Below are 8,819 nucleotides of genomic sequence, written 5' to 3' on the forward strand. Positions count from 1 at the left end.
ACAAAAGATATAAAACAATGCAGGATTGCAATGATAAAAATATACAATATTGCATCCAAAAGCATTAAGTTCACAACATTGTGATCACATGCGTCCATCGCATTAAAACAACTAACTTATGTATTTTGTGCAGGAAATGCATTGGCGCAAGGCGAAAATGCGATCCGAAGAAATTAACGTTCGAGCACATTAAGAGATTGCGACTGCAAGGCTTTGCAATCATAAGCGCTCATGAAAATCTGCTCAAGAAGGTAGCTGCATAGAGCCGACACATCAAGGTGAAAGCTTAATAAATCACGATAGGACAAAAAGCTGATGACGGTCGATTCTAAATAAGTTGACAAGCCATTAATGATACTTCCATTCGATATGCTTACCTCTTCAGTGACTCCGAGGTTCCTTAGAATTGGCCACAGCCCCATTGTTATCACAATAGAGAGTGATTGGCAAAGACATATTTGGAACAACTCCAAATCTGTAAGGAACTTCTTAAACTAAATAACCTCTTTAGCAGCTTCACAAGCGGCTATGTACTCGACTCCTATAGTGGAGTCCACGATGCATCCTTGTTTGATGCTTCGTTAAACTACGACCCCTTCATTCAGAGTGAAAATTGACCCTGATGTCGATTTTCGAGAATCTCTATCAGTCTAAAAGTTAGAGTCTGTGTATCATGTAAGGATCAAATCATTATCTCCATACACAAGCATATAGTCTCTCGTTCTCTGAAGATACTTGAGAATCGTTTTGACTGTCGTCCAGTGATCTAATCCTGGATTGAACTTATATCAACTGACAATCCCTACTGCATAGCCAATGTCAGGTCTAGTACATAACATTGCATACATAAGGCTTCAAATAGCCGAAGCATAGGGAATCCATCTCATTTCCTCAACCTCTTGAGGTGTCTTAGGACACTGTTCCTTAGACAAAATAATTCTATGTCTGAAGGGTAATAAACCCCTCTTGGAATTCTGCATCGATACGTGAGCAACATCTTGTCAATGTACGATGCCTGAGACAAGGCCAACCTCTTGTTTTTACGATCCTGAATGATCTGGATCCCTAAAACATACTGCGCCTCTCCCAAATCTTTCATTTTGAATTGGGTGGCTAGCCATTTCTTAATGTTAGTTAGAAAACCTACATCATTCCCAATGAATAAGATATCATCCACATACAGTACCAGGAAAGCTACTGAGCTGTTGATCATTTTCTTGTAAACACAAGGCTCATCAACATTCTGATCAAAGCTAAAAAATTTAGAAAGGCACTCTTGACATCTATTTGCCATATCTCATAATCATAAAATGTGTCTATGGACATGAGAATCCTGACAAACTTCAACATGACAACAGGTGAGAAAGTTTCCTCATAGTCCACTCCCTCAACCTAGGTATAACCCTTTGCCACGAGTCTAGCCTTAAAGGTCTGCACCTTTCCATCTACACCTCGTTTTCTCTTGTAAATCCACTTACACCCTATAGGTTTTACCCCATCAGGCTAATATACAAGCTCCCAGACAAAATTGAAGTACATAGACTCCATTTTCTGATTCATGGCTTTAATCCACTCATCGTTGTCAACATCCTCCATTGCTTGCTTATAAGACAATGGATCCTCAACTCCATCATCAGACATGATGTTTTGGGCTTCTGTCAAACCCATGTAGCATTTCGGTGGGTTTGCAACCCTCCTACTACGTCGAGGCAGTCTCAACTCTTGAGATGGTTGACTAGATGACCTGACATCAATAACTTTTATTGATCTATCAGTCTGTTCAACAACTCTTATTGATCTATCAGTCTGTTCAACAACTCTTATTGAACTCTCAGTAGTCTCACTAGAAATCTCATGTAAAACAAGCTTGCTTCATGGTTTATGACCCCTGATGTGGTCTTCTCCCAAGAAGATAGCATTTGTTGACACAAACACCTTATTCTCATTCGGATCATAGAAGTATCCATCCCTCGTTTCTTTAGGGGTAGCCTACAAAGAGGCAAACTTTTGAACGCGGTTCCAACTTTTTAGGGTTAGCCACAAGCATGTGGGTCAGACATCCCAAATCCTGAAGTGGTGTAAACTACCTTTATGGCCTCTCCATGGCTCAAAAGGTGTTTCAAAAACACTCTTTGAGGGAACGTTGTTCAAAATATAACATGCAGTCTCCACTGTAAATCCCTAAAATAAGTCTGTAAGATGAGCTAACTCATCATAGACCGAACCATGTCCAACAGGTTTCTGTTTCTCCTTTCTGTACACCATACACCATTCTGTTGAGGTGTACCTAAGGCCGATAGTTGGGACGTGATTCTATGTTCTATCATATAGTTCTGGAATTCGAGGTTCATATACTCTCCACCATGATTAGATCATAGTGTTTTTATCTTCTTACCTAACAAGCTTTCAACTTCAGCTTTATACACCTTGAAGTTTTCAAGAGTGTCAGACTTACATTGCATTAGGTATAGATACCCATATCTTGAATAATCATTTATGAAAGAGATGAAATATTCATACCCACCTCGAGCTTTTACACTCATCGGACTACAGAGGTCTAAATGTGTAACGATCTAAGTTCATGAGGGGTACATGAATGAACTGATATCACATCTGAATGAGAGGGATCCCGAGGACATGAAAGTATGGTTAAGAAAGGCTTAAAAGAATTGAAAGTTACTACCTATACCAACAAGATGCACCTTCCTTTTCGGTGGCTCAATCATAAGAACTCTAAAGTTAAGTGTGCTTAGCTTGGAGCAATCCTATGTTGGGTGACCTCCTCGGAATTTTTCTAGGATGCATGTGAGTGAGGACAAAGCATGCTGAAAGGACCTGTGTAGGGGAATTCCGGGGCCATCAGGGGGCCCGTCGATGAACTTCATCAGAGTCAACAACAATTGCTTTCTCTTTTAGTCCTTTGACATTCAAGAAAGACTGGAGGAGAATTGACACTGGTTTCTTTGTCATCCATCCCTTTTTGCTAAAAAAGTGAGAACTGATGTTCAAACAATTCTTGCAATGAGTCTATTCTCAATCCTTGGCCAATGTATCAGGTATGCTAGCTAAAATGTGAAGTCGGGCATCAAATTAGCTTTCATCCACACCTCATATGCATTATGAACATTTCGCGGTGCATAAAGGGTTGAGACTTGAGGACACTCCTCAACCATGACAAACTCGAGGTCGTTTACCACGAAATATGTTTTAAGAGACTTTTTCCAATGTATGTAATCGGTCAAATTAAAAGAGGCAACTAATGGAAAATTATAGATGTTGCTGAAAAAACAAACACATTGATCTACATTAGATTTTAGCAAAAACTCTTGAAAACAAAATCCAATCTGGTTTAGCAAAATCTAAATGAACCCCGTGTGACATCTAGTTTTGCAGTGACGCTTTAGTGGTTTAGGACAAAAAGCCATCGAAGGGTAGTCAATTTATCCCTCCTCTGAATTGATACACTCTTAAGAAGTCATTAATACCAGAACAACTTTTGTTCCTATAACGACTAGCCATTATTGATTTGGTTAAGAAATCATTAACTTGCTTAACAATTTTCCATAAGTGTGACCCTTCATTTTAGATCCTAGAGTTTCGCCCCAAGCAACTAATTCGAATGGAAAAAATATGATTGGGGCAAACACTAAAGCGACCCTATCCATTTCTGAAGTTCACCTTGATATTGACCAATCGCACAAACCATCCGAAGGGGAACACTCCCAGGGCACCACGAGGCCATGCAAGAAGATCTCACAGTGCAAACCAATGAAGGAGATCACAGGACATGTTGACACACATCCTTCACCCACTTACTATAAATACTCTCTTCGTCTACCTTGATATTGACGCATGCAAACACCATCTGAAGGAGGATGCTCCCAGGGCACCACGAGACCAAGCATGAATCTCACGGTGTGAACATTAAGGGAGAAACATGAGTGGAATTGACATATCATATATAAAATTTCCTCCCACTGAGTATTTTATAACATAGGGTTTAGTTTACTTAGAAAAAACACAGCTAACGATTTTAACTAAGTGACTTTTTAGGTTTGCCCAAAAGTAACTCTTACTTTGGAAAGTTGAAAAACTTTTGATCATCATTCATTAAACTCTTTAATGAAGGTTTTGATCAACTATTGCATGCTTGTAGCAAATCTGTCTAATTCACCTTTCCAGGTAGGTTCCCAGGTAGGGATGTTCCATTTCCGTCAACTTAAATATCCCAGCCTAGACAGAATCTGCCTTAGACAAAAAGTCCCTTATAGATAGATTTAATACAAATTTATTTTTTTATGGAAATCAATTTAATCCTATTAAACTAATTTAAAAGATTAAACTTAGGTATCTAATCTCATTAGAACCATGAACTTAGGTTTATCTCAATCAATTTTTAAAACCCTTTTAAAACATGAGTTCACCTAAGTTTGCATGCAACCCTTTCTTATTGATTTTAGTTATAATTTCCATTATAACACTTATAATAGGAAACAACTAAAACCAACCACAATGCAAAATAACACATACAAGGCATTCATAACTCTTATAAATAAGCCTAAGTGTCATGTTCCATGCATTGTTCATTCATTACTACTTGTATATAACACTTATATAACAAAGCAATGAACCAAGCATACATGCTCTCATACATCCTTATACTATAGCTCTTATAATATAAAGATGATGCATGAATATGCTTAATGCATGCATAAATAGAACTCTTGTATTTCATGATGCATGAGCATGCTTTCTTGTAATTTCATCATGCCATTTACTAACATTTATAATATATGATGCATGAATAAAATGCATAACCTACGGTGGGTTTTAAATCTATATGTCATACACTATAACATATAAACAAATATACATCTCATGTACATTAAGTAAAAGTTGATGGATCGGGATAGTTAGCCTCAAATTCTTAAGAAAAAATAAAGCTAACTATTACAAAGAGAAATGAGTCTACCGGTTCAAACAGGTGAACCGGGTCTTGAACTGTCTGGGCGAAGATCGTGTCTCCTTGATCGTGTAACAACTCCTTGTGATAGTCTATCAATGTTGTATGAGCATAAACGATAGTGTACCTTTGACTATGCGATGAAGCATGAAGGTTAGGCGATCATGCAGTGCACATTGTGCAACGCAAGCCTTAAACGATCACATAGATGACAACGATGCGGTGAAGCATAATCGTCTAAACGATGTTAAGCAAGCATAGGTATCATATACTGGGTGATTATGTAGTCAGTGACTATGCGATAAAGCATGTTGAACTACACGATCGTTTAGTGCATGCGACTTAAACAATGAGTGTCAAAAACTTTATGCGATTATTTACCTCAAATGTCCACGCGATCAATCAACCAATGCTACATAGAGAATACTCTTTACCCCATCGTTTAACATTAGCTGTACGATCGTTTAGTAAATACTACATGATCGGGTAGAACTTTTCTACACGATCGTTTAGCCAAATATGAACGATCGTTTAGCTTGGGCTACATAATATGACCAACCTTTGGTCTTCTTCCTTAATGAGAACAACATCTCCATGCTTTGAAACTTCATCACGAACGACTCAAAAAACTTCAAATACTTTGAATACAGACTTGATTGCTTGTTAATTATGCCCAAAAACACAGGGGCCTTTACAAATTAACACTTTGTAAATTTAAAGAAAGTTTTAAATAGAGACAATCATCCTGTAAACATCCATCGACACATCCACAAATACATTTAACTCTTAAACGCATTGTAGAAAACTTAAAACCCACCATGACTGTAAAGGAAGTTCAAAACAGCAATGAAATTTGGAATATTAGAACAACCTGGCTCTGATACCAACTGAAGGAAATCTAAAACAAAGATCTCCATGAGAAGCGGAAGTGGATCGTTCCAAATTCCATTCAGAATGAACACAACGATTATAGTCTTAAATGGAAACATACAGATTATGCATATACATAAATTACAGCATGCTACAAGAAAACACAAGGGATAGAGTATGTGTAACTTTGAAGAACTATTCTTCAAGTATCCCTTGATCAGTTTCAATGTGTCCAAATAGCACTCAAACGCAGTGAACAGAACACGACCTCCACGAATATCTGAAAGAGCCTCGAACCCAATCGAGTCCAAATCAATCCACGAATGGAGCTAGAAACCACCACAAGTGTTACCTTGGTATTCTCGGTGTGAGAATCCAGAAGTTGTGGGCTCTGTATGATCTTGGATTGAGAAAGATAGGAGGTATACGATCGAGTAAGTGGGAGATATGAATTCTGTCTATTAGATAGACAATGTACTCGATCGTTTAGATAATGGAAGCCTATCATATATACTATGCTACTCGATCGTGTAGCAATGATCAATGAGTAACTATCGCATAGTCAACTTTTAATGATCGTGTATGCTCTCAACGACTATCGCTTAGTAAAAACTCTTTTGACTTGATAGCCTTTTCCCATGATAATTTTCCGAATGAATCAATCTTCTAATTTTGGAAAACAATTTTCCTTTTATCTCAAGGTTACCATAAACTTCCAATAACCTCCCAATCAATTCAGTTATTAGAGAAAAAGAACTAATTATCATATAATTAATATATTATAAATAAATATGATAACCAACTTATCATATTATATTTATAACCTATAGTTTTAATATTTCATCATATGAAACATATAAGCCATAGTTCTTTTTCTATTTTATAGTACTTAATATAAATCATATTTATATTAATTCCTCCAATCAATGTATCTAATACATCACATCAATTATATCATATATAATTGAATTTTCTCTTGTTGGACACTTCAAACTAACCCAAAATATGATTCTCAACTTGAACCCATTGAGCCATCAAGGGGACCTCATGGACCTGTAGCTTGAAGCTCTAACGATATGTGAGTAATTGACTAAACTCTTTAGTCATGAGATCCACCATCCGTTAACCGTTGGTCACTCCATTAAAGACCGACAACTGCACTATTCTCACTACAGATATATTTCTGTGTCCATTTGACCAATCAATAGTGCGATAACCCTTCATAAATCGCTCATAAGTACAGCTGGGCCAATTTACCTTTTTGCCCCTGTAGTTACATCTAACTCCTTAAGTACCACTGATTCCTCTAATGAAAAATAATTTATAGTCCTACTATGTCTGAGTCCTCTCTTCCAAAGAGAGGGTGTGGCCACTATGTTTAAGACCTGGAATCAGTCCTTAAGGGAGCAATTTATCTACTTACCCCTGTTTTCGAGGAAAAAGTGAATTTCGTCTTGTGTAGCTGAGTTTCCAGCTCCCCAATCAAATGAATCCCCAAAAAGATAGGCTTGTTGAGTTAGCATTCTGGCCACTCTCACCCATACTAATCAAAGGACTGCCCTCATAGGCAGGAGTTCCCACCTTACTCAGAATTAAGGTCATGTCACCTGTGGTCATTTTAGTGAAATGTAAGTCTCAATTATCAACGATGTTATATGAAGAGACTAATTATCTCGTGCTCCGGTCTTATACAACGTCTTTGTATAGGACACCCCCGCTCGCATGTCTCCACATGAATGGTCAGGATTAGACCATTTGTAACATTTTACAACACTTGTAAATATTTATAAAGTGGGTCGTATCCATAGTGTCACTAGGTAAAGTATCCCTCCTATATCCTTATACTACAGACCATTTAGGTTATTACTTAAGGCATGATCTACTTATATGTATCACATACATGCTTAAGTTACATGAAATAACCACGGATCTTAGTTTATTGGATTTGAGTAAATGCAAATAAAATAACACTTATTTTATTAATAATAATGTGTGCACAAAATGTTTAAAAACTACGAGACCACTAAGAGAATTAAGACACCAATCCTAACAACTCTTTGCCTTCAAGTGTAAAACAAAGCTTAAGGTGTAGCGTTGCAACGCTGTCTCAATGGCATTTTCGTAATTTTGTGTCCTTGACGCGTGCCTGATTTCATTTTCAATAGCTTCAAATCAACTCCCAACGACTCGTAACACTCTAAAATGCATGATTTACTCAAATTCTTACAAGAATAGATATTTAAATAGTTTAAACATAACAAAAAAAAATGAGATTAAGGACATAAAAATTGCTCTTTACGAGAGCTGTCATTAAGCGTTGGGTTGCACCTTCAGTGCACGGCTGTGTGCATGCGTGCCTGCCGCTCCTTCCTTGGCCATGCCTAGGACATTCCGTGCATTTGCCTAGCGTGTTCGCGCCCAACGCTGCCTCAACTTGTGCTCCACTGTGCTAATTTAGGTTGTGTGCCATGCGCGCGCATGTACCCTGTTGATGGGCCCTGCACATGCGCCCTATGGCGCTCATAGGTAGCATGCTAACCTTTAAGCACGGGGCGTGGGCCACCTACCCATGCCACACACGATGCTTGGCTAATTTCCCATTAGTCCGCTTGTGTCATTAGCCTTGTCTTTCACTAATGCGTCGCCCACGCGCATGTCTTGACATCGGTTGGCCCAAGGCCTTGGCCAATCGTGCTGATGCTCAGGAACTAAGGTCTTAACAGTAAGCCTCAATGGGGTGGATAATGGAGCATTGAGATTTTGTTCAATTAGAATTCCACGGGATAATCTCCTTGACCGATTTAGAGAGGTATCTTGAGATGGGAAGTATAGGAGTAGTCTGCCATCGATCAATAAAAAATTTATAGCCACATTAGGAGAAATTGTAGGTGGTAGAGTTGGCCTGACATATTCAGTAGCTAGTGTCATTAAGGTTGCAATTCGATATTCATTGTGTCGTCAGTAATTTGGTCCTCCAAAGCAGCAT

Source organism: Benincasa hispida, chromosome 8, assembly GCF_009727055.1.
Source record: "Benincasa hispida cultivar B227 chromosome 8, ASM972705v1, whole genome shotgun sequence".
NCBI lineage: Eukaryota > Viridiplantae > Streptophyta > Magnoliopsida > Cucurbitales > Cucurbitaceae > Benincasa > Benincasa hispida.